This window comes from Chrysemys picta, chromosome 15, assembly GCF_011386835.1.
Source record: "Chrysemys picta bellii isolate R12L10 chromosome 15, ASM1138683v2, whole genome shotgun sequence".
NCBI lineage: Eukaryota > Metazoa > Chordata > Testudines > Emydidae > Chrysemys > Chrysemys picta.
This window is the reverse complement of record NC_088805.1, coordinates 17,091,228-17,116,759: the sequence shown is the minus strand read 5'-3', so window position 1 is coordinate 17,116,759 and position 25,532 is coordinate 17,091,228. Positions and strand designations below refer to the sequence as shown.

The 25,532-nt window shown below is 45.1% G+C and overlaps 1 protein-coding gene across 3 annotated transcripts in view; it reads right to left on the bottom strand.

Annotated features, from left to right (window-relative positions):
• The window catches only part of LOC101939207 (septin-2), a 109,930-nt gene that overhangs the window by 62,709 nt on the left and 21,689 nt on the right, over positions 1 to 25,532 (bottom strand). Inside the window, exon 1 of one of the 3 annotated variants that reach the window (XM_005281109.5) lies at positions 699 to 1,012. The exons of 1 other annotated variant lie outside the window; for it this stretch is intronic. The gene's annotated coding sequence lies outside the window, so the exon portion shown is untranslated. Of the gene's footprint in view, positions 1 to 294; positions 506 to 698; positions 1,013 to 25,532 lie in introns of those variants that run through there. One more of the 3 variants, XM_065567980.1, reaches the window with a different exon arrangement.

Sequence of the window (25,532 nt, the reverse complement as noted above, 5' to 3'; positions counted from 1 at the left end):
AAAATAGTCTTCAATAAACAGATTACAAAAGAAGCCCTGCCATTTTCTGTGTTCCAGTCAGACACACACTCTCCCCCTGGAGCCTGCAACCTGCTTTGGATTTGTGACATTAAAAAGGCATCAGTGCTGCATACTTAATAATTAAATCTTATTAAATCACACAGTTAGAGTCCTAGACACGGCCCAAAACCCCAGAAAGGCTGGATGGGAGCTGTGGGGAGTGGGAGGCAGAGAGAAAGAGAAGGAATGATTACTGGAGAGGGTCTTTTACTCGCTTCAGACTCTCACACCCACCAGGGAGTTAGAGGGGAAGGCAGAGACGGGCTGCCAGATATGGGCTCTTTAAAGGCAGACATGCAGCCCTCGACATCCCCCTCCAGAGCAGGTACCCCAATTACAGACACCCCACCCAGGCACTGGAGCCAGCGCCAACCGCAGGCCGCGCGGAGAGGCTCGCGGGGAGGAAAGAGGCGGCCTGATGCAGCGCCAGCAGCACGCACCCCGCAAGGGACCTGCCCAGCCCCCTACACACGAGGGGGGGGGGGAGGGGAGGGCAGTCCGGGCCTGGACAGGGTGAACAGGGGCTCAGGCTGCAGAGACCCCTGACGGCGCGGAGGGAGGAGGCTCCGGCTGCAGAGACCCCCCCGCCCCCGGCAGCGGGTGGCACTCGCCTCCCCTACTCTCTGCCCTGTGCTTACCTGGGCCCCCCGAGAGCCTTCGCCTCCTCCGCGCTCGCCCAGCTGCCAGGCCGCAATCCGGACCGGAACCGCCCCCTCCCTGCTCCTCCAGCATCCCACAAGGCACCGCGGTCGCTGGCCTCCAGGCCTCGCGTCTCTATGGTTCTGCCGTTCACGCGACGGGGAGGGAAGGGCGGTGCCAGGGACAGTGGAGACGGGGGCTAGAGTGTCTCTCTCCTGCCCGCCTCGACAGCCGGCCCGAGAGGCAGCAGGGGGAGGGGCCGCGGCGACGGCAGCGGTAGGGGGCGCAGGGTGGGGCCCGTCGGGGCAGAGCTGTGGGCCAGGCCGCTGGGCACAGTGACACATCGGGCAGCATGACACACCAGCATGTGGCGCGAGGACAGCAACATGACATCATGGTGATGTCATCGTGTGATGTCGTCGCCTCGCCACACAGTGCAGCGGTGACATCACGCCATGAGAGGAGGAACGCAAACCTCAAGGTGGTTTTGGAGCCCATTGATAGCTTCTGGGCTCTGATCACTATGGCTGCTGCAAAAGGTTTTTAAATGGCGCTTTTCTGTTATTTGTGTTACCATCGCACCTAGGAGCTGCAGCCATAGACCATGACCCAATTGTGCTCGGCGCTGTACAAACACAGAACAAAAAGAGAATCCCTTCCCCCAAAGAGCTTACAACCTAAGGCCCTGATTGCAACAAGTTAGCTCATGTCTGCATTTCTTTATATGGCTAATGTAGAGCAACAACTATAATTTTGCATTCAGATGGTTAAGCCAGATAATTGCATCTGGAGTAGCAGAGCCTATTGCTCTGATGCTTTTTTCGTATTTGTGAATTGGACCTTGAGTTGTTATATGTTCCATGGTCTTCTGGGTGACAGTGTCAGACTGGAGAGTCTTTAATTTCCATTTTTGCAGCAAGTATCCATATCTGCCATGGTTTGTGCAGCATGCAGATGCGTTTTAGGGTTGCCCATGGGTGGAAGATGGCAGCCTTCACGCGACCCACTCTGTTAAATGAGAATCACATCTAATACCTTCAACCCAGTGACCAAACATTGATCTCTGGTCTTCAGAGCAACAACTCAAGCCACCATAATGGCCCTCTTCAGGGCCAAGTAACATGCCAGATAGATTCTGGAACAAGGCTCCTCCAACAAAACACTGAGGGATTTTCCCAGGCAAAGTGCAAGTATCTTGCAAACATTTTGAAGACACATAACATCGACATCCTTACGCTCCAAGAAACCCACATCTCCAATGACCAACAGGCTAGCCGCTACCATATCCATGATTACAACCTCACGACTAGCCACCACTACCATCTGAATTATGGCCTAATCATATATGTGAAAAACACCATCACAGACTTCGATGTCTTCCCCCCAAGTAAAGTATCATAGGGACCTCGAGAAGTCATCTAGTCCAGTCTCCTGCACTCAAGGCAGGACTAAGTATTAACTAGACCATCCCTGACAGATGTTTGTCCAACCTGCTCTTAAAAATCCCCAATGATGGAAATTCCACAACCACCATAGGCAATTTATTCCAGTGCTTAACTACTCTGACAGTTAGGAAGTTTTTCCTAATGTCCAACATAAACCGCCCTTGCTGCAATTTAAGCCCATTGCTTCTTGTCCTATCCTTAGAGGTTAAGAAAAACAATTTTTCTCCCTCCTCCTTGTAACAGCCTTTTATGTACTTGAAAACTGTTATCATGTCTCCTCTCAGTCTTCTCTTCTCCAGACTAAAATCCAATTTTTTCAATCTTCCCTCATAGGTTATGTTTTCTAGACCTTTAATCATTTTTGTTGCTCTTCTCTAGACTTCTTCCAATTTGTCCATATCTTCCTGAAATGTGGCACCCAGAACTGAACACAATACTCCAGTTGAGGCCTAATCAGCACGGAGTGGAGCGGAAGAATTACTTCTCGTGACTTGCTTACAATACTCCTGCTAATACATCCCAGAATAATGTTTGTTTGTTTGTTTGTTTTGCAACAGCATTACACTGTTGACTCATTTTTAGCTTGTGATCCACTATGACCCCCAGATCCCTTTCCGCAGTACTCCTTCCTAGCCAGTCATTTCCCATTGTGTATGTGTGCAAGAAGAAGCCACCTACACCACTGCCATCAGGATAGGAGAGTTGCATATTACCAATCTATATGTCTGCACTGCAAAATGCAAACATGCTTTAACCGTGTTGTAACTAGATCTCTCAGCACAGTTGACTTTGTAGTAGAGCTGATTAACATTTTTCAAATTGAAAATATTTTTTGTCAAAAAATGGCTTTTTATTTCTATGCAAACTTTTTATCATTTTCTATTTTCAAAATAAGAGCTGTCTGAAATTTTTTTTTAATTTATAAACATTTTTTTTAAATCCCCTCACATAACTAAGCTGACCCAAAAACTAATTAAAAAGAAAATCTTATTTCAGAAATGGAAAGCTTATAATTAAGGTTAATATTCTGTCATAGGTATTTTAAGTAAAAGTCAGGAACAGATTGTGGGTAATACACAAAAATTCACAGAACCCCACGACCTGCCCCTGACTTTTACTAAAACTACCCAGGAGTAGGGGGGACAAATAGAGTGATGCTGGGGGCTTACAGCTGCTCCAGCCCCAGGAGGGCTGACCCAACCCCAGCCGCTACTCCAGTGGGCTGCTCTGCCAGGCCTGAGGACCGCTTCTCTGGCGGCTCCAGGGCTGGCCACTGGCCGCTGTTCTGGGGGTTGCTGCTCCATTGGCCCCAGGGCTCAATGCTGGTCAGCTGTTCTGATGGACCCAGGACTGGGTGCTGCTTTGGTGACCCTGGGCCTGGCCACCGGCCACTGGTTTGGTGGTCCTAGGGCTGGTTGCCGGCCGCTGTTCCAGCAGCCCAGGGATCATTGCTCCAGCAGCCCCACGGTTGACTGCCGGGCAGCTGTTCTGACATCCCCAGGGCTGGCTGCCAGACGCTGTTCCTGTGACCCTGGGACCGTTGCTCTGTCAGCTCTGGGGCTGACCACCTGTCGGCTGTTCCAGCAGCTCCAGGGCTGGCCACCAGCCACTGCTCTGGTGGCGCTGGTGCTGGCCGCTGTTCAGGTGACCCGGGGTGGGGGCTGTTGCTCCGGCAGTACCGGGGCTGACTGCTGGCAGCTGCTCCAGCCCTGCTGCTGCTGCTGCACCAGGGTCTGACTGCCGCTTCTTCAGCCCCAGGGATGCTGACCCAACCTCAGCCACTGCTTACAGCCTGGGATCGCTGCCTGGAACCCAGAAGAAGTCATGGAGGTCCCAGAAAATCACTGAATCTGTGACCTCCATGACAGAATCATATCCTTAGCTATAATTGATCAAGGAAATATTTCAGTGACAGATTTTGATTTAAAAACGTATGTTGCAAAAATTTTCCCAACATGAAACAAAAATTACTGCAAAATGTCTGATTTTTTTCCTGTTTTTTTCCCAGCTCTGTTTTATAGTGTTGATGGGATTTTAAAACATGCTGCTTTCATGTTTTACAATGAAGTTTCCAGCCCTTCTGGTTGTAGAGATAACCTTCAAAATGTAAACTTCTGCAGTATTGTCCTTTGGTGTCTGCATGCGGCCAGACTACTGAAACAATAGCCTTAAAAGAGGTATGGAGGTCCCCTATTCATGAGATGTTTACTCTGCAGCCTAATTTAATTTACCAGTTAAACACTAACATTCAGAGCTTATATTGTATGGCTGACATTCAATTTATTAGAAAATGCAAATAAGCCTGCAAGCTTTGACCAGAAAAAGAGTATATGACAGATTTTTGTTATCACCAGCTAATACATGTGCCTATCTGAGTTGGTACAATGGAGCTTTTGTAAATCCAGTACTCCACCATACAATGCTTACAACGTGCTTTAATGTTCCCACTTTGGGTCACAACTTATACAGGATCAGGCTCAATATAAAGTCCAAATAATTATATTGCAATCTTAAAACCATGTTTGCCAGATGATTCCCAAGACCCATCCATAGAGCCAGTGCAGTGGATACATGGGCCGTGGTGGCAGAATCACAGCTGTTCCAGGAAGAGGTAAATCCCATTTCCAATGGAAAGGGGGGACCTCCACGAGGAAATCTTCCTGGGATTTTCATTCCCTCTTAGCCTTCTCCTGTGTATTTTATGGGAACAGACTGGTCCTATATTACTAATTAATACTTGAAAAACATTCAGTGGATATAGAATGTTAGTTTTATTCTCTGTGGCCCCAATCCTGCAAAGACATACTCATGAGCATGAGTAGCTGGAGCAAATACCACTCCTTTTCAGAGAAGCAGTAACATTATGTGTTCTTACCGGCCCTGAGCCATCATGTCCTATGCTGCCAAAATGACTCTGGGGGACACTCCCTCTAGCCAGCACCCATCAGCTCCTCCCTTGCACAGCTTAAAGCAATAAGGGCAGGATTTTGTCCTGACTTTGCAACTTTCCCAACCATAACTTGATGAGGAAAATGTAATTTCCAACTTCATGTTCCAAGGGCACAATTCTCCCCAGCAGGATGTGACTAACTCACTAATTGTATCATTATTCATATCTTATGGGAGGAGAATTGGGTGTGCTCCTGCAGCATAATGAAAGTGTTATGAGCTAAAAAGGTGGGGATAACTCTAGCACTTCCAAGAACCTAAAACCCCATCATTCAAAAGGAAAATATTTTGCAGCTACAGCACCCTGAATTATAGCTGGATCCACCATTGGCTGATTCTGTTTTCAGGCTCTGATTAATAGAACTCTTATTCCATTTTCAGCTTACACACGTGCCTCCCCTTTTCTGTTCAAAGAACAACTTTCTCTTTGCTTACATGTTAATATGTGAACTTTCGCCAGTATATTTTTGGTGTCTATATCTTATATCGGTTGTTTGTTTTAAACTTTCCCTATATGCATTGTGGTCAGAATCTTTTGTGGGGAGCGTAATCTTTGTTATGGAAAAGGCTGAATTGATGCATATTTTCAAAACAGTGTTGTCAAAAGGAAACATAGCAGTTTTGTTATCTACACTGCAGGCTGGCAAAGTGACTAAAGCACATAAAACACAGAAACTGTGTCTTTTTCTGTGGGAGAACTTTATACCTCAGCCACAGGACAACAGTTAAAAGATCGGAAATGGAACAAATAAGAAACCCAAAATTGGGGAACCAACCCAGATTCACCTCTTGATTCAGAGGCCTGTCTTCCCCCAGGCTGTCTTCTAGTTCTCCCAGGCTGCTTTTATAGTTCTTGCAGCCCCTGTGTGAGCCCAAGTTATTAACTCTTCATTTGCCAAGGACCGGATAGTGCCTTTGCAGCTTGGCACTATAATCCTTACTCTTGGGAAACTTTCACTAAGATTCTGAAAATGCTGAAACAACTGATGCAAACTCCATCCTGATCCCTCATCATCATGGGTGAACAACTAGGTCCTTTTCGCCAACAGCCCCTCTGAAACATGGAGCATCCTCAGCTCCCATTGAGTGCAGTGGAAACAGTGCGCTCAGCACCATGAAGAAATACCTATCGCACAGGGCCCAAGTCCCAAAACATCACCCCTCACAGTGACAAAGTGGGTGAGGTAATATCCTTTACTGGACCAACTTCTGCTGGTGAGAGAGCCATGCTTTTGAACTACATGGAGCTCTTCTTCAGTGACTGCCTAGATCCAGTTGAAATGAAGTGACAGCCAGTCTTAGGTTAAGTAACTCCAGAAAATAGACAAATCTCTTTTGCTCCACTGACTTTATATTCTGCAAGCCTAGCAATTTGGTTCTCACTTGTGCAAACAGTCTAGCTGTAGCCTGTATATCTGCACACACAAGCTAATCTTGAACAATGCAATGCAGGCTGAGCTCATTCTGCTTCAGATATCCCCTCACCAGATTGTTTGGGTCGTATTTCTCATCCAAATACCTCTGAGCTTTCAGATTGCCCATGGGATCCAGCCCTATGCTCTGCAGCAGCTCTCACTGGTCCCATTTGCACTAAGCAGTCTGTTTCCGTTTTTATCAGCAACCCTTTTTCATTTTTTAGTATATTTCTTTTTTTTAATTTCTAAACAAGCACAGAACCATATTTTTCACACTCCTGGGCAACATGCATCTCACCCCCTGACATCAACATAGATCAGGGCAGAATTTACCCCATTGTAATGATAAAGGTTCCATATCAACAGCAATGGAAAATGAAGTCCATTTAGCCACCACAGTGAGGGAACAACACAAGAGGCAAGTTGTAATGCAAGCTACCTCCGTCCTCGTTTACCAGTGTGCCTGCACCAGATGATCAGATTTGAGATGGCTATATTACCTCGAAGGGATGAAAGGGTAGGTCAGTCTTCATGGCCAATTCATTTCCTTGGACTCTTGTGTTTGGACTGTCAGCCAGGATTTCAGTAAGTACAAACAGGGAAGGCAATGTCTTGTACCATATTTGGACAGAGACCATTCTCTTTATACTACCTTTGTGGCTCCTCAATTCTGAGGTGGGCCAGGGACCAATTTGGCCTCCAATGTAAGTTAGAGCTGTCTTAGGACAGCTATAATTTCCAACACTCCTGACAAGGAGCCATTCCAGCAGTCAGTAATAACCTTTGCATAGAAACACTATGTTCAGTTTCCACTTTCTCTTGGCCACACCCATGTGTTGGTACCTTCAGTGGGATGTGGAGCCTCCATACTACCCAAAGAATCTGCCAGCTGTCCAGGGTTATCAGCCCTGTCGTTCTGGCAGGGGGACCCAGGAGTCCCATAGAAGCCTGGTGAATCAAGCCTGTAGTCTCTATGGGTCACGCCATCTTGTTAAAGGTAAGGGTGGCAGCTTTCTCCTCCATTTTAAACAAACAAAGGGAGCCCCTGGGCTCCTAACAAGCTATAAATCAGCAGGACAAATTTTGAGTGGCCCTGTATTAGTCTGTTTGTATCTTTGCAATTCGCAATAGTAGGGTTGTTTCTAGAACAGGCTGATCCTACCCTGATCATGCACTCCTGCTCAGGCTCATCATCTTACTTACATCACTCCAATAGAAATCCCGGGTGAGTAAGGAGTGCAGGAGAGGAGCCTTTTTGCAAACTCTTCCCCCCACCCCAGACATGTGCTTTAGACTATCCTTATACTCAGATTTGTTACATTCGCCTGTCTGTCAGTTATGTCCATGACTCAGTCAGCTGACATGAGATTATGAACAGTCTGAAGCAGATAACTTGTTTTGTCTAGGCTAAAGTCTTCCCCTCTCATCTGTGAAGTGAAAATCCTTCTGAAGCAGAAAAAATTTCCCCTCAGGACATAACTATAATCTTTTTTCTTGGGCAGCAGGCATTCGTTCACAATATGCCCTGGAGCGAGGTGAAGGGGAAACTATGTGGGTTCAGTTTGGAAGCAAAGGGTGGTGAACTATTTATCTCGTGCTATAACTGCCTTCTGGTTAAGGTAATCGACTGTCAACTGTAAAAGATTATACATAAAATTCAACTCAGTTACAAGTTCACTTTTTACTGACAAAAGCAAGGGACTGCAGAGTTAAGTCTGTGGTATCCTCTTAAATGTGCTCCACTGTGCCATATTATAGCAGTCTATGGTATGTAATGCTGTATATATCACCAACATGTTTGAATACTCTGTAGTGCAACGTCAGTGTGGGTTGAATTCTGTTCACAGGCACTGATTCAGGAAAGTATGCTGTTAATCAAGGCCTTAAGTCTATACCTATTCAGGACAGCACTTCAGCACATATTTAAGCATGTGCTTAAGTTCCATTGATGGCTACGGGACTTGAGCATATATTAAATGTCATCCTGAATGGGGACTTGAACTGGGTCCTCTATTTCAGGACATCCCAAGTGTAAGCGAGAGCTTGCTATGGTGAATGGCAGCCTTACTTACTTCTGAATCACACACTACCGTGACGTTGAGTTTTGAGTGAATGTTGATTCTGTTCTTCCATCAAAGTACTCCTAATGTCTTTTATAAAAGCCACTGGCAGACCTCAGTTTTCATTGTTTACAATACAATTAGAGCCCTTCCTTTCATTCCCATCTTGCATTCTGTCTGGAGTCACATCTTGTCAAGTTGGAAGCAATTTTTGTGTCCAGAAAAACACTTTGTATCATTGGTTGTTGTTTTCTGTGGGCAGCAATGTTAAAACTGATTTTAAAGAAATGATTGAATATGATTTAAATAAATAACACTATATTAATGGAACCATAATTTGAGATTGTGTAGCTAAATCAATCTCACAGTGCATAGCATCCTTTCCATTAAATTAGTACAGTACAGAATATATGGTCAGAACACCAGCTGTGTTAGACGAACACTTGAGATGAAATAAAGCTTTTTTTTGTTCAATTAGTGGGAACCTGTTTAACTTGCTTTCCCATTGGGCTGTAAGTCTGTTCCTCATATAGGCAAATATATGGGATATGAGACTAAGTAAAGAGTAATGTATCATTTCTGTAATGGCTGAATTAGCAGCAGCTGTCTTGTGTTACAGGAACTGCTCCTAGAGGTATTGGACCAATATTGCAAGATGCTGAGCATCGTTAATACCCACGGAAGTCAATGGGAGGGGAAAGTACTACGGCTGTACTGAATACTGAGGCTGTACTAAGTACTACGTACCGGATTTAACAAAGCACTCTTCAGCATGTGCTTGAATCCCATTCACTTCAATGAGATTTAAACATGCTTAAAGTTAAGAATGTGCTTAAGTGCTTTGCTGAATCAGAATCTAAGGCTGCAGGAACAAGTCCTTCAGCAGTCAATTCATAGAAGCTTCATTCTGTAGATATTAAGGGATTGGGGGTAAGTCCTCTACATGGGACAATAACAACATGAAAAGCATACAGACTAGATTAGATGCACTGGGCATTTTCTAGACATTTGACTGAGGTAATGGTCAGCGCTTCATTGATAAATATTTCACATGGGGACTTCTCTTTCCATCCGTTCCATAGGCGGCAGGTTATATGGGCTTGTGGTGCCCAAGCACCAGGAATATTCAGGGCTGGTCCCAGCATTTACTGTTAATGATTTGACCACAGTGGAATGTCTACCTCTCCCACGCAGAGATTTATTTGTGAAATCTCTAATGGAGGAAAGCTACACAAAGATCTCAACGTTTCAGACATGTAAATAACTGTAATGATGCGTTCCTTTCAGGCCACCGTATTGTAAACCAAGAACCCCAGCACTGCTGGAAGCTGGTCAATTGCACAAGCCTTTAAACTGCTGGAAGTCTGTTAATATAAGAGCATTAAGTCATCACCTGTGAATGTATTTGGATTTATTGCTACGAGCTACAATGTCAACATCCATTTAGCAACCACAGGAAAATCTACAAGTAATAAATACATTCCCTGGCTGGCTCGCTAGGAGAGGAGAAACTTGCATATTTTTCAGTGATGCACCAAAACTCCCAGATTAATGGATTTCATGTACTGTATATCACAGCAATCTTGAATATATGAGATTCTTACTTTTCATACACCAGCCCATACAAGTCCTTTTGAAAGCACCAATTATGACAATGGAGAAGAATCAGTGGATTTCCTTTACCTTCTACCTACAAAATGTCTCAGAGATAGGGTTTATTTTGCACTCCTCTTCCAGGAACAGCAATGTTTTGCATTGTAATAAAAATTACTAAGGAACTGGCATTGGTTACTTGCTGAGTACTTTCACCTTTGCCCATTTATATTCTTTGGTGGTCACAGAGATGTTTCCCCTTCATAATTACCCAAAAGAGAAGCCATTGCTGCACCCTGATTTTTATTGAAGTGACATTTCTGAGTAGAAAGGGAAATTTTCTTCCCCTACTCTTTCAAGTAACCTCACTTTTAGGGAGGGAATTAGGACTGACAAAACAGATGATGTCTGTCAGTCTTTATAAACCTCTTTGTACTGTGCTGATCCTGTTAACAATAGAGAGAACGTTGCTGAGAATTAGTCAGTGTCACAGCCAGTGCAGGAATTTCCAGCCTCTAGTTTTTTGTAAAGAAATTCATCTTTGGGAGTCATGATTAGTGTAAGTAACTCGTCCCTCCCTCCCAGGCCCCCACAGGATCTGCAGTTAACTTTGTGGCCAGATTCTTTCCTTCGTTGTTCAAACGTCTGCAATGTACATTACAAAGCAATCTCATGTGTTCTCATTAAGAGTATTAATTACAAGTGATATCTGAGGTGATTTTCCAAATCTGAGGTAGGAAAGAGGTCAACGAGAATAATAATAATACACAGCAGTCTGGAGCAGGAGACTGACTTTCATACAGGACAGAACTAAAATAGGGCTGTAAGGGATCTCCCAACTGGCCGCTAGGTGTAGGGTAGGCTCCCTGCAAAAACTAATACTGCCTGGGGCTATATTATCCTTTGTCCATATTCCCTACAGGGTTGAGAGGGACAATGTGCATCCCCCAGGGCCCACTCCCTCACTGCGTGCAGACCCAGTACCTTCTTTGTGAGCTCTCTTCAGGGTTCATAGAAAGGGGAAACAGTGTCCAGGAGACAGCTGAACTACCTGCCACATGGCAGGATCCAGAAACGCACAAATGGCCCTGGGTGTGTGGGAGATCGGGCCATAACTAAGCACTTCAGGATTTGCCCCCATGGAAATCAGATTGTAAGCTCTTTGGAGCATGTTCCACAACCCAGCTTTCCGCTTCCACTGCCTCTGGCTCCTTGGCAATGATTAAACCAGCCATAAAAGACAACCTTTGTCCCTTCACTGCCCCTACATCATCTTGTCTCCCATCTCTCAGCCTATCCAGTACAGCCCTCCTCCCCAAGGAGGGGCAGGCATTGGTGGGGGGGGGGCAGGTTGAGGAACTGAGCAGGGGATGCAAGAACAGTGCAGGGGCTGACATGAAGTCGGTGTGCACATGTTTTGAAGGGGGGGGGACAAAAATGAGGAAGATGAATATGGACAAGGCAGAAGGTCAGAGCTGAAGTCCCTCAGTGGTTCTCAAACTTTTGTACTGGTGACCCCTTTCAAATAGCAAGCCTCTGAGTGTGACCCCCCCCTTATAAATTAAAAACACTTTTTTATATATTTAACACCATTATAAATGCTGGATGCAAAGCGGGGCTTGGGGTGGAGACTGATAGCTTGCGACCCCCCGTGTAATAACCTCGCAATCCCCAGTTTGATAACCCCTGCGGGTCTACTACATCCCCCCAGCACAGCTCTGACCCCTTTCCTCCCCACAGTCTCCTGAACTGCTCTGACATCCTCTTCCCCCTGGAAGCACCATCACAGAGCAGAAAAGGCGAACCTGGTGACCCTTCCCTGCTCCTGGAGTTTGGTCAGTCACTGACATTATCAAAGGGAGGAGATGAAGTAATTAGGGGCTAGTTAGGCAACATTACAAAATCTTGACGCTATTTTACGTGTTTTGGGAAGCTGAAAGATGACGTGACGGAGGAAATGCCACTAAGCTCTTGGTGCAAACTCCCTCAACCCAGCTCCAAGCAGAGATAACACTGGGCTGAACCCTGTGATTAAATACATCTTCCAGTCCATTTTGTAATGACCTACTCATTCTCTTGCATTAATCTCCTTGAAGGTCGCCTTGGACTGAGTGAGGACGTGCCTGCACTCAGTGGTGTGTCAAGGGTAAACACAGTTTATCCACTTTGCATGTGGAGAATATGGAGTTTAGATTAGTTTACCCACTTCTTTTTTCACCACCACACTAGCGTCTGCACTGATTACACACAGGACTCACCAGGGCAGTGCTTTGTGTAGAGGGTGCAAATCCCATTTGAAGCCAAAATAGAGTCCCATTCAAACTCGTCTCTTGGAAAAGACAATGGCATCTTTACAGCTGCATCAAAATAAGTGGTTCTGACTGAAAAGCATCAGGATTTTTAATAAAGAGCAGTTCTTCGCTAATTTATCAGTGCTCCTAATGCACTCCCAGTTAGGCGCTAATTAGAAGAAGAAAATTGCACAAAATCCATCCAAAATGGATGCTAAACATATCACTCCTCGCTTCTTTTAGCACCTGATCCAAAACCCTTTGAAGTCAGAGGAAAGTCTCCCATTGAGTTCAATGTCCTTTGCATCAGGCCTCTAGTTTCCAGTGTCTGTTATTCAGGGGAATTATATTGGGGCTTCAAGTATAAACTTTATACTGACTCTGATATTTCATTCCTGCCTTCAGATGCTCAGTTCAGTGGGTGGAAGGGAACAGATGTAGTTAAGTACGTGAAACTCAGAAAATTTTAAATGCAGTGTGAGCGCCAGGTCATATTTCCTCTGTCCAAAAGGCAAGTTCATCTAAACCTGGCTAGTGAGGTGCTCTTCCTGCTTGCTGCAAGAAAAGAGTGAGAACACAATCATTTCTAATCCCTGAGCTCCTCTCAGTCCTGCATGACTTCTGTGTCATTGTTTTCAGCTTGAATGCTACATCCGCCCACTGTTCAGGGGTTGCAAGCCCCTTATGCATTCCCTTTAGGATGATTTATTAGGTGCATAACTGTAGTAGCAACAGCTGTCACGCCATTAATGATCATTTGTTAATGAATCGTTGAACTGTAAGAACATCATGTGTTTTATCAAAAAGGAACTCAGATGCTTGCCTGCAAAGACATGGTTTATAAATAGTAATTTTATGACTTAACATCCCCCATGAAACATCAAATTGATCTGTGCTTCCTTTTAGGCAATCACAGCCCTTTTCTCCTCTGTCTGTTGAAATTAATTCCGTTCCGTGTGCAACAGCTTTAGTAGGCGTTCCAAGGTATAGGACAGAGCACAAATGATCCCCAAACTTTACAGCAACTGTGCCATTTTATTTGCTTAAAACTTCAACTAGACCGGCCAGTGCCCAGCATCTCCCACTCAACTGTATATGCTCAAACCTGCGGGAAAGCTTGTGCAGCTTCTCAGAGCCTGGAGGCTGAGGACTGGAGGAACCAAAGATCTCTTGAGGGTTTGAGCACATGCAACTGTTTGGGGGGTAGGCAACAAGGATACATCAGGGCCCAGCACACAGACTCACCCAGGGAGGGAGAGGAAACCTAATGTGTAGCAATCACAAAAGCCTGAAGTACCAATACTGATATGAAATACCAGTGGCCAGGAATCAGTATGTAGCACAGCAGCTGGGCTAAACTTCCCACTAATTCTCATTGAATTATAACCGGAGAGTTTGTTTTATACTGTGCTTGTTAAGCATACATTCCTATGTAGCTTTGATTATCTGGGATAGGGCAATTAGTAGGAATAGATTGGTAAGGGATAGGTGGATAGGGAGGAGGGTGCAGTGGTATTCCAGCCATGCAGTGACCTTCCTTTCTTAGCAAAGGAAACCTCAGATATTGCATGTGTTGCCCATGTGTCTGTTTCCCTTGCTCAGTTATTTATCTGGGGAAATTAGGAGTTCATGCTTTCCATCAAGTGGCAAGGGTGGTGGCTTTCCTGTGCTTGCAGTCGGAGGTTGCTGGCTTTCCTTCCCCCTTTATTTTATTGTTCTGGTGGTGGGATTTTTTAATCAATACAAATATTCAATTTCAGCCTATGTTCTGGTTTTCTTCCTGTTCACCCTGTGGTCGCTACCTCTGTCTGCTTGGTTCTCACTCACTTCTCTCCCTGATACCTGGGATCTTTCTGATTTAACAACAGTGGTCTCAGCTTGACAGTCTGGAGCAATACCCAGGGCCAAATTTCATTACTTGTATAATGGGATTTACTCCTGAAAATAATTTAAGTAAACTGTATGTATTTCAAAAATGGCTGGGGAGAAGTGATAGCTCCTCTCAACTGGCTCTCCCAGGCAGCCGCTGTTAGGAAGACACTTCTCATGCCAGAAATGTTTACGGCTCCTCAGAGAGAGAAAATCAGTTTGCGGCGGCAGCTGCCCTGAGTTAGCATGACTATATTATCTGTGTTGAAAATGGGCACAGAGATATTGGCCTTTACAGACTGGGATGGATCAGTCCTGGAAAAGTAGCAGAGACCACATACTCAGTCTCCAAACAATGGGGATGGGAGGAAGAAGATAGTGAAGATGTGTGCTGGTCACTGTTTCATCTGCTAGAATTGTAATGGGATAATTTGTTGGAGTGCCCGCTTGTTAAGTATCTAATGTGATCACTCCATTATACCCCTCTAGGTAGGTAGGACAGAGATGCTGATTACCAGGAAGATGTAAATCACACAGCAGGTACTGCTGCATGGGGGGCAAGGACTGCCTACTACTGTGGGTTGCCCAGCACCTAGTACAAAAAAGCCCGGTTCGTAGTTGGACTGTAGGCTCTAGGTAACAAACATGAGTAATAACTGCACAACAAAGGGACATGCTCATGTGGTAAAAAGAAGGAACAAGAGTGCAGCAGGGTTACTGAAGCCATATGAGGCCCAGATCCTCAAAGGTATTTTGGCTCCTAACTTCCATTAATTCATAAGAACATAAGAACATAAGAACAGCAATACTGGGTCAGACCAAAGGCCCATCTAGCCTAGTATCCTGTCTTCCGACAGTGGCCAATGCCAGGTGCCCCAGAGGGAATGAACAGAACAGATAATCATCAAGTGATCTATCCCCTGTTGCCCATTCCCAGCTTCTGGCAAACAGAGGCTAGGGACACCATCCCTGCCCATCCTGGCTAATAGCCATTGACAGACCTATCCTCCTGAATTTATCTAGTTCTTTTTTGAACCCTGTTATAGTCTTGGCCTTCACAACATCCTCTGGCAAGGAGTTCCACAGGTTGACTGTGCGTTGTGTTAAAAAATATTTCCTTTTGTTTGTTTTAAACCTGCTGCCTATTAATTTCATTTGGTGACCCCTAGTTCTTGTGTTATGAGAAGGAGTAAATAACACTTCCTTATTTACTTTCTCCACTCCAGTCATGATTTTATAGACCTCTATCATATCCTCCCTTAGTCATCTTTTTTTCAAGCTGAAAAGTCCCAGTCTTATTAATCTCTCCTCATATGGCAGATGCTCCATACTTCTAATCATTTTTGATGCCCTTTTCTAAACCTTTTCCAATTCCAATATATCTTTTTTGAGATGGGGCAACTACATCTGCACGCAGTATTCAAGATGTGGGCGTACCATGGATTTATATACAGGCAATATGATATTTTCTGTCTTATTATCTATCCCTTTAATGATTCCCAACATGCTGTTCACTTTTTTTTTACTGCCGCTGTACACTGAGTGGATGTTTTCAGAGAACTATCAACAACGACTCCAAGATCTCTTTCTTGAGTAGTAACAGCTAATTAGACCCCATCATTTTATATGTCTAGTTGGGATTATGTTTTCCAATGTGTATTACTTTGCATTTATCCTTAATACTTTTGTGGATCTGGGCCAAAGTGACCATACTGGGTTGCAGGCTGACACCTGACTGCATCGGAGGCAGTAACTAGAACCAGGGACCCTGAATTCTATGGTCTTCTCTACACAAGAAAGTTGCCTTTGTTTAACTTAAATCAATTTTTAAAACCCAGTGTGAACATTTATTTTGATTTAGATGAATCCAATTTGTAATTGATTTAAATTAAACCAAAATAATCCTGGTTTGAATGAAAATAGAAGTCTCCACATCACCTTTTGCCTACTCCATGTGTGCAATGGAACTTGGCTGTGCTAGAGTTGCCTTCAAGTATTTATAGCAGCTGCTGGCATTCACTGAAGTACTATACAGCTTGATAGCATTCATCACTATGTATTTTTTAACAGGTTTCTATGCCCCATTTTGGGCTTATGTCCCTCTCGCTGTTCCCATTTCTGTTGGTGTCGAGGTTTAGCGCTGTCGGCCATTTTGAAAAAAAATATGTTTTATGTTTGAATAGGGGGAATGTTGCATGCTTGTGCTTTGATACATTTGGTGGATTGTTTAAAGAAAAAGGTTGAAAGAATAGAGGGAGCTTAAAGGAAAGGAGATTTAAAAAAAAAAAAGAATACTTTGATTAGGTTTAGAGGGAAAAAGAAAGAAAGGTTATTAAACAGAAGAAAGACTGTTTGGTTAGGTTTAGTAAGGAAAGATGATTTTAAAGGCCTTGTTTGGCATGTTATTAAAGAATACAAAGAGAAATTAAAGAAAACTAAAGATTTTTGTTTTTAAAGGGTTCATTTGAAAGAATAGAGGCAAGTTATTAAAGAAAAGAAAGATTTTTGGTTAGGTTTAGTAAGGAGGGGTGTTTTTAAAGGACTAGTCTTGCATGTTATTAAAGAACAAAACATTTTGAGATAAATTTAAAAGGTGTATTAAATATAAGAGTAGTGTAGCAGTGTGCCGGACTCACCCGGCAGCACCTCCTGCTGGTCTTCTGGGAATTAGCTCGTTTTCCAGCCTTGGAGCACCCTCTGCAGGCCAGGTGTCCCACCTGTCATTGGCCCTCATGTCCCTCCCAGGACCCCGGTGCCCCTTTAACTGGGTGCTGCCCCCCCCAGCAGTACCCCCACAGTTCTGGGTCACCCGCACCCAGGGGAACCCCCACCCACTACCCCCACTTCGCCTCAGTCTTGCCTACTGCCCAGTCTCCATCTAGCCCCCGTTCACTGGGACAGACTGCAGTATCAGCCACTCATCATAGGCAAAGGGGTTTGGACTGGCTGCCTTTACCCACCCTCAGGCTGCCCCTCTGCAAGCCCAATACCTAGGTGGGCCTAGAACTAGGCCCTGCAGCCTGGGGAGTTGCTGGCCTAGGGCTTCCCAGCTCCTAAGGCCTTTCCCCAGCCCTGCCTCACTCTAGGTCCCCTGAGTGAGTTCCCAAGCAGCCAGGCCTGTCTCCCTCTCCAGTCAGAGAGAGACTGTTTGTGCTTTTGGCCCACTGGCCTTTTTATACAGGCCAGCTGTGGCCTGACTGGGGTGTAGCCACAGCTGTGGCTGTTTCCCCAATCTGCTGAGGCTTGCTGCTTTCCTAGCAGCAGCTGTCTCACTGTCTCAGCCCTCTCCCAGGCAGTGGGGGTTTAATAATTTTGCCACCCCTAGGCTGGGAAATAATTGCCGCCCTGGCCCCACCCCGACTCCGCCCCTTTCTCGCCCCCATTCCAACCCCCCCCCAAGTCCCCGCCCCAATTCCGCTCCCTCCCTTCCCCTATTGGATCCCTTCCCCAAATCCCCGCCCCCGGCCCCGCCTCTTCCCCCAGCGCACAGCGTTCCCCCTCTTCTCCCCTCCCTCCCTGCGCCGCAAAACAGCTGTTTCACGGCGCAAGCACTCGGAGGGAAGAGAAATAGAACGCGGGGGCGCGCTTGCAGAGGAGGCGGAGGTGAGCTGGAGCAGGGGGGCGGGGCGTGGAGGGGAGCTTCCGCCCCTGCAAATTTGCTGCCCTAGGCCTAGGCCTTGTCGGCCTAGGCAATAATACGGCACTGCTCCCAGGGCTGATTTCAAGCCCTTCAGGGCAGGAGCGGGTGTCCACCCCGCTACAGGTAGGTTAAGAAAAGAGCATTTAAAAAGAGTTAAATAAAAGAGAAAAATATAAAGATAGGTTAAAAGAGAGAACACGGCGGGAAAAGGAAGCCCCTTTGCAAAGGCCAAAGATAGGCAGCCTGTGGTTGAGTCAGAGAGAGGGATCTTACCCTTGCTACTGTTCCTGGGGAAAGAGGGAGCTCCCAAGGCTCACAACCCCGCAGGCTAGTTATCTACACCTTTGGATCGGACCAATCAGATGCTGTTCTACAGCTGTGTCATAGAATACATTTCCCTGAACCAATCCTGTAGTCCCAAGATTTTTAAACAAGAGCCATCTCCTTCCCCTCCCCTCACTACCCTCCCCTGCCCTTTAACTGCCTTATTCTTGTCTAGAAAAACAGACCCCAAGCATCTTTCCTGCCACGTAGCACTTTTACATAGGTGCTTTAATAAAGGTTGAAACCATAAGCCCTTAGTAACAAACAGTTTTTAAAAGTTTTTCCCTATGCCTTTGATGAGGACAATTTGAAGCTGCAGCAAAAGCAACTTTGTTAGCCAGTGAATTAGAGATAAAGAAGGCTGTTAGATGTCCAGAACGCAGAGCTAAGAAGTTTGTTTCTTTTTAAACTTTTGAACACAAGCAAGTAAAAGTTATATTAAGTTTTGTAAAGGAATAAAGCTCTATTTTATAATCACTTAAGAAACAGCCCTTTATTTATAGGTGTTTTAATAAAAAATGAGTACACAGAAACACCCCAGGATTAAAACCACAGACATCCAGTTTATCAAAGTAATTTATAGTAATAAAAAAAGTTTTCCCCTATGCTTTTGCTAACATTGGTTATTTTTAAGTGTGGACAATTTGAAGCAGCCTTTTTAAGTTAGTGGATTAGAAAAGAAGAAGACCACTTTGAAAGACAAGCCTATCTGAAGAAACATCCCTCCATTTAACACTTTTACATGTGTGTTTCAACAACAACAAAAAGAGCATGCAGAAGCACCCCGGGGTTAAACCCACAAACCCTTAGTAACAAAAAAAAATTTAACGCTTTTCCCTATGCTTTTAGTGAGGACAATTTGAAACTGCAGCAAAAACAGCATTTGTGAGCCAGTGGATCAGAGATAAAAAGTTACTACGGTTACTAAGGTTCTGTGGTTTTATCTCTGGGGTGTTTCTGCATACTCTTTTTTATTTATTTATTTATTTTGAAACACACATGTAAAAGTGTTAAATAAAGGGCTCCGTCTTCATATAGATTTGTCTTTTAAAGTGTTTATTCCTTTACAAAACTTAATATAACTTTCACTTGTATTTGTTAAAAAGTGTGGGGGGGTAAGAAACAAACTTCTCTCTGATCCACTGGTTTACAGAATAAGGTGAATATAAACTGGCTGTTACTAAGGTCCTGTGGTTTTAAACCTGGGGCGTTTCCAGGGCCGGCTCCAGCTCTTTTGCTGCCCCAACCGGCAAAGCAGGAAAAAAAAAAGATAAAGCCGCAATCGGCGGCAGTTCGGCGGCAACTCTGCCGCACCGCTTCATTCTTCAGCAGCAATTCAGCAGCGAGTCCTTCGCTCCAAGAGGGACTGAGGGACCCGCCGCCGAATTGCTGCCGAAGACCCGGGCATGCTGCCCCTTCCCATTGGCCGCCCCAAGCACCTGCTTCCTTGGCTGGTGCCTGGAGCCGGTCCTGGGCGTTTCTACATGCTCGGTTTTATTGAAACACAGCTGTAAAAATGTTAAATAAAGGGATGTGTCTTCATATAGGTTTGTATTTTAAAGTGTTTATTCCTTTACAAAACTTAATATAATTTTCACTTGTATTTGTTAAAGGGTGGGCGAAGAAGCAGCCTTCTTATCTCTGATCTTGGAATTATGGATGTGATTAGAATAACAAAGACTTGTTGGGATAACTCACATGACTGGAGTACAGTCATGGATGGCTATAAACTGTTCAGGAAGGACAGATAGGGCAGAAAAGGTGGGGGAGTTGCATTGTTTGTAAGAGGGCAATATGACTGCTCAGAGCTCCAGTATGAAACTGCAGAAAAACCTGAGAGTATCTGGATTAAATTTAGAAGTGTGAGCAACAAGGGTGATGTTGTGGTGGGAGTCTGCTAGAGATCATCAGACTAGGGAGATGAGATGGACGAGGCTTTCTTCAGGCAACTAACAGAAGTTACTAGATTACAGGCCCTGGTTCTCATGGGGGATTTCAATCACCCCAATATCTGCGGGGAGAGCAATACAGCAGTACACAGACATCCAGGAAGTTTTTGGAAAGTGTAGGGGACAATTTCCTGGTGCAAGTGCTGGAGGAACCAACTAGGGGCAGAGCTCTTCTTGACCTGCTGCTCACAAACAGGGAAGAATTAGTAGGGGAAGCAAAAGTTGATGGGAACCTGGGAAGCAGTGACCATGAGATGGTCGAGTTCAGGATCCTGACAAAAGGAAGAAAGGAGAGCAGCAGAATACTGACCCTGGACTTCAGAAAAGCAGACTTTGACTCCCTCAGGGAACTGATGGGCAGGATCCCCTGGAAGAATAACATGAGGGGGAAAGGAGTCCAGGAGCTGACTGTATTTTAAAGGTTCCTTATTGAGGTTGCAGGAACAAACCATCCCTATGTGTAGAAAGAATAGTAAATATGGCAGGCGACCAGCTTGGCTTAACAGTGAAATCCTAGCTGATCTTAAACACAAAAAAGAAGCTTACAAGAAGTGGAAGCTTGGACAAATGACCAGGGAGGAGTATAAAAATATTGCTCAGAACTGCAGGAGTGAAATCAGGAAGGCCAAATCACAATTGGAGTTGCAGTTAGCAAGGGATGTTAAGAGTAACAAGAAGGGTTTGTACAGGTATGTTAGCAACAAGAAGAAGGTCAGGGAAAGTGTGTGGGCCCCTTACTGAATGGGTGAGGCGACCTATGACAGAGGATGTGGAAAAAGCTAAAGTACTCAATGCTTTTTTTGCCTCTGTCTTCACGAACAAGGTCCGCTCCCAGGACTACTGCACTGGGCAGCACAGTATGGGGAGGAGGTGACCAGCCCTCTGTGGAGAAAGAAGTGATTCAGGACTATTTAGAAAAGCTGGATGAGCACAAGTCCATAGCGACGTATTATTCCTTGACTTTAGCAAAGCTTTTGATACGGTCTCCCACAGTATTCTTGCCAGCAAGTTAAAGAAGTATGGGCTGGATGAATGGACTATAAGGAGGATAGAAAGCTGGCTAGATCATTGGGCTCAAGGGGTAGCAATCAATGGCTCCATGCCTAGTTGGCAGCCAGTATCAAGTGGAGTATCCCAAGGGTCAGTCCTGGGGCCAGTTTTGTTCAATATCTTCATTAATGATCTGGAGGATGGCGTGGACTGCACTCTCAGCAAGTTTGCAGATGACACTAAACTGGGAAGAGTGGTAGATACGCTGGAGGGTAGGGATAGAATACAGAGGGACCTAGACAAATTAGAGGATTGGGCTAAAAGAAATCTAATGAGGTTCAACAAAGACAAGTGCAGAGTCCTGCACTTAGGACGGAAGAATCCCATGCACTGCTACAGACTAGGGACAGAGTGGCTAGGCAGCAGTTCTGCAGAAAAGGACCTAGAGGTTACAGTGAATGAGAAGCTGGATATGAGTCAACAGCATGTTGCCAAGAAGGCTAATGGCATTTTGGGCTGTATAAGTAGGAGCATTGCCAGCAGATCGAGGGACGTGATCATTCCCCTTTATTTGGCATTGTTAAAGCCTCATCTGGAGTACTGTGTCCAGTTTTGGGCCCCACACTACAAGAAGGATGTGGAAAAATTTGAAAGAGTCCAGCAGAGGGCAACAAAAATGATTAGGGGGCTGGAGCACATGACTTATGAGGAGAGGCTGAGGGAACTGGGCTTATTTAGTCTGCAGAAGAGAAGAATGAGGGGGGATTTGATAGCTGCTTTCAACTACCTGAAAGGGGGTTCCAAAGAGAATGTATCTAGACTGTTCTCAGTGGTAGAAGATGACAGAACAAGGAGTAATGGTCTCAAGTTGCAGTTGGGGAGGTTTAGGTTGGATATTAGGAAATCTTTTTCACTAGGAGGGTGGTGAAGCACTGGAATGGGTTACCTAGGGAGGTGGTGGAATCTCCTTCCTTAGAGGTTTTTAAGGTCAAGTTGACAAAGTCCTGGCTGGGATGATTTAGTTGGGGATTGGTCCTGCTTTGAGCAGGGGGTTGGACTAGATACCTCCTGAGGTTCCTTCCAGCCCTGATATTCTATGATTCCATTATCTTAACAAGTACAGTATAAAATAGGGGTCAGCAACCTACGGCACACGTGCCAAATACGGCATGCGAGCCGATTTTGAGTGGCATGCAGCTCCCTGCCGCGGTCCCGGCCCTCAGCCCCCGTGCCCACCGCTCTCCCCTGCAGGGGCAGGAGGCAGAACCAAGCTTGGCTGCTGCAGAACCAAGCTTCCCCCCTCCCCGGCTTCTTCTCCCAGTGTGGTGCTTTCCTGCCCCGCCTCCTCTCCATCCCTGGCCAATCAGCTGATGGCCCTAGCGAGGGGGAGGGGGAAGAGCGGCAGCATGCACACAGCTCCATAGAGGACGCAGAGAGAGGTAGGGATGGAGCCTGGGGGAAGGGGGTGGAACAGGGCATATCCCTTCCAACACCCCGCCCTGAGCCACTCAGGGCAGGGGGCTGGGAGCACCCCCACAAGCCGAGCACCCCAGCCCTCTGCCCTGACCCCCCCACACACACTCAGCCTTCTGCCCTGCACCCCCCACACCCTCCAGCCCTCTGTCCTGAAACCCCCCACCCCAACACACACCCAGCCTTCTGCCCTGCATACCCTCCCCCAGCCCTCTGCCCTGACCCCTGAAACACCCACCTCCAGATCTGGGGTCCCGGCCGCAGGCCCTACTCAGCCCACTGCCGGCCTAGGTGAACAGAACCCCAGGCTGGCAGCGAACTGAGCAGGCTGGTGGCATAAGATCAGCATTTTAATTTAATTTTAAATGACTCTTCTTAAACATTTTGAAAACCTTGTTTACTTTACATACAATAGTTTAGTTATATAATATAGACTTATAGAAAGAGACCTTCTAAAAATGTTAAAATGTATTACCGGCACGCAAAACCTTAAATTAGAGTGAATAAATGAAGACTCGGCACACCACTTCTGAAAGATTGCCTACCCCTGGTATAAAACAAACTCTCTGGTTATAATTTGATGAGAATTAGTGGCAAGTTTAGCACAGCTGCTATGCTACATACTGGTATTTCATATCAGTATTGGTACTTCAGGCTTTTGTGATTGGTACACATTAGGCTTCCTCTCCCCCCCTGGGTGAGTCTGTGTGCTGGGCCCTGATGTATCCTTGTTGCCTACCCCCCAAACAGTTGCATGTGCTCAAACCCTCAAGAGATCTTTGGTTCCTCCAGTCCTCAGCCTCCAGGCTCTGAGAAGTTGCACAAGCTTTCCCGCAGGTTTGAGCATATACAGTTGAGTGGGAAATGCTGGGCACTGGCCGGTCTAGTTGAAGGTTTAGGCAAACAAAATGGCACAGTTGCTGTAAAGTTTGGGGATCATTTGTGCTCTGTCCTATACCTTGGAACGCCTACTAAAGCTGTTGCACACAGACCAGAATTAATTTCAACAGACAGAGGAGAAAAGGGCTGTGATTGCCTAAAAGGAAGCACAGATCAATTTGATGTTTCATGGGGGATGTTAAGTCATAAAATTACCATTTATAAACCATGTCTTTGTAGGCAAGCGTCTGAGTTCCTTTTTGTTAAAACTCATGATGTCCTTACAGTTCAATGATTCATTAACAAATGATCATTAATGCCATGACAGCTATTGCTACAACAGTTATGCACCTAATAAATCTGACTCTATTCTTTCAACCTTTTTCTCTAAACAATCAGCCAAATGTATCAAAGCAGAAGCATGCAACATTCCCCCTATTCAAACATAAAAGATAACAACAACAAAAATTCAAAATGGCTGACGGCGCCAAACCTCGACACCAATGGAAACAGGAACAGAGGGTGGTACATAAGCCCAAAATTGGGCATGGAATCCTGTCAAAAATATATGGTGATGAATGCTATCGAGCCATATACTACTCACTGCGTATGAGTTCCTCTCCAAGGGATTTTGTAGGCAGCTTTACAAAGAATGTATGAGCCAATAAACACACTGACTGCAGGGATTATACAAGAGAATTTCTTTGCAAGGATCATAGTTTTGGTAGTCAAAGAGTCCAACCTCCATTTTTGTCTCATAATTTATGAATCAGCTAGTCAAAAAACACATAATCCAACTTTTTAAAGACATTGCCTCTCACCTGTATCTCTGCCACTTTGATTCCACTTTTATATCCCTAACAATTGAATCACACCAATATTCCATTTCAATGGAAGCTTATTCAAGGAGCCCTGTGCTGCAACAAGCTTTCCCCAATTAATTCTTAAACCAGAATATTCACAAGCTAAATTTTCCCAAGCATTTATGTGTCTTGACATTAGATTCCATCTAATAAGTCATATAAATCAAAGTGGCAACAGCAAATCATGAAATCATATACCTAGATGGATTCCTTCCAATCAGCTAACATCAGTTCTCTTAACCTATAAACCAAAGGCTCTATGAATAAATCAGAAATCATATAATTGATTTTAATGAATGCATTAGAACTACAACATAAAAGTTCTTGTCCATTTGATTAATGACTGCATTGCTGGTGAAATCTCCTGTGAATACCCCCAGCTTAATCCAGTCAAACTCTTTTTCTGCACTGAGTTCACATAATAAAAATGATCAAGTGAGTAATCAGTCAAATGTGTCTCCTTCAAACATGTAGGTCATCGCTCTACAATGTGCATCTCTCCTTTCCTGTTGTCCTCCCCAGTGTAAAATGGATTGATCTTCATGAATGCAGAAGTCTCTTCACCAGTATTTTAGCTAGAATATTAAAGTAATCATTGGGTAAAGAAACAGGACGAGAAGATTCCATGTATAATGTATAGTTCATTGTTCTTGGAGAAGGTTTCTCATAACTACATTTTGGCATGGAATTTGCTTAGGCTTTTGTGCTGTACGCAATGTGTATTCGATTTTATGCCTTTTTTAGCAAATGCATTTAGTTCTTTGACTGACAATTCTGCACTATTATTCTGCCCAGCGAGATCTCAATGGACTCTCTTTGAACTTGCCACCATAGGCTTTGTCAATAAAAAACATTCCATCCCCTCATTATTTCTCTCAGCCTTCTTCGTAATTTTTTCTGTTCCTGACAACCTCAGACCTGTCTAAGGCTAGGTCTACACTACCTGCCTGAATCGGCGGGTAGAAATCGACCTCTCGGGACGCGACAATTGATCCCCGAATCGACGCTCTTACTCCACCAGCGGAGGTGGGAGTAAGCGCCGTCGACAGAAAGCCGCAGAAGTCGATTTTGCCGCCGTCCTCACAGCGGGGTA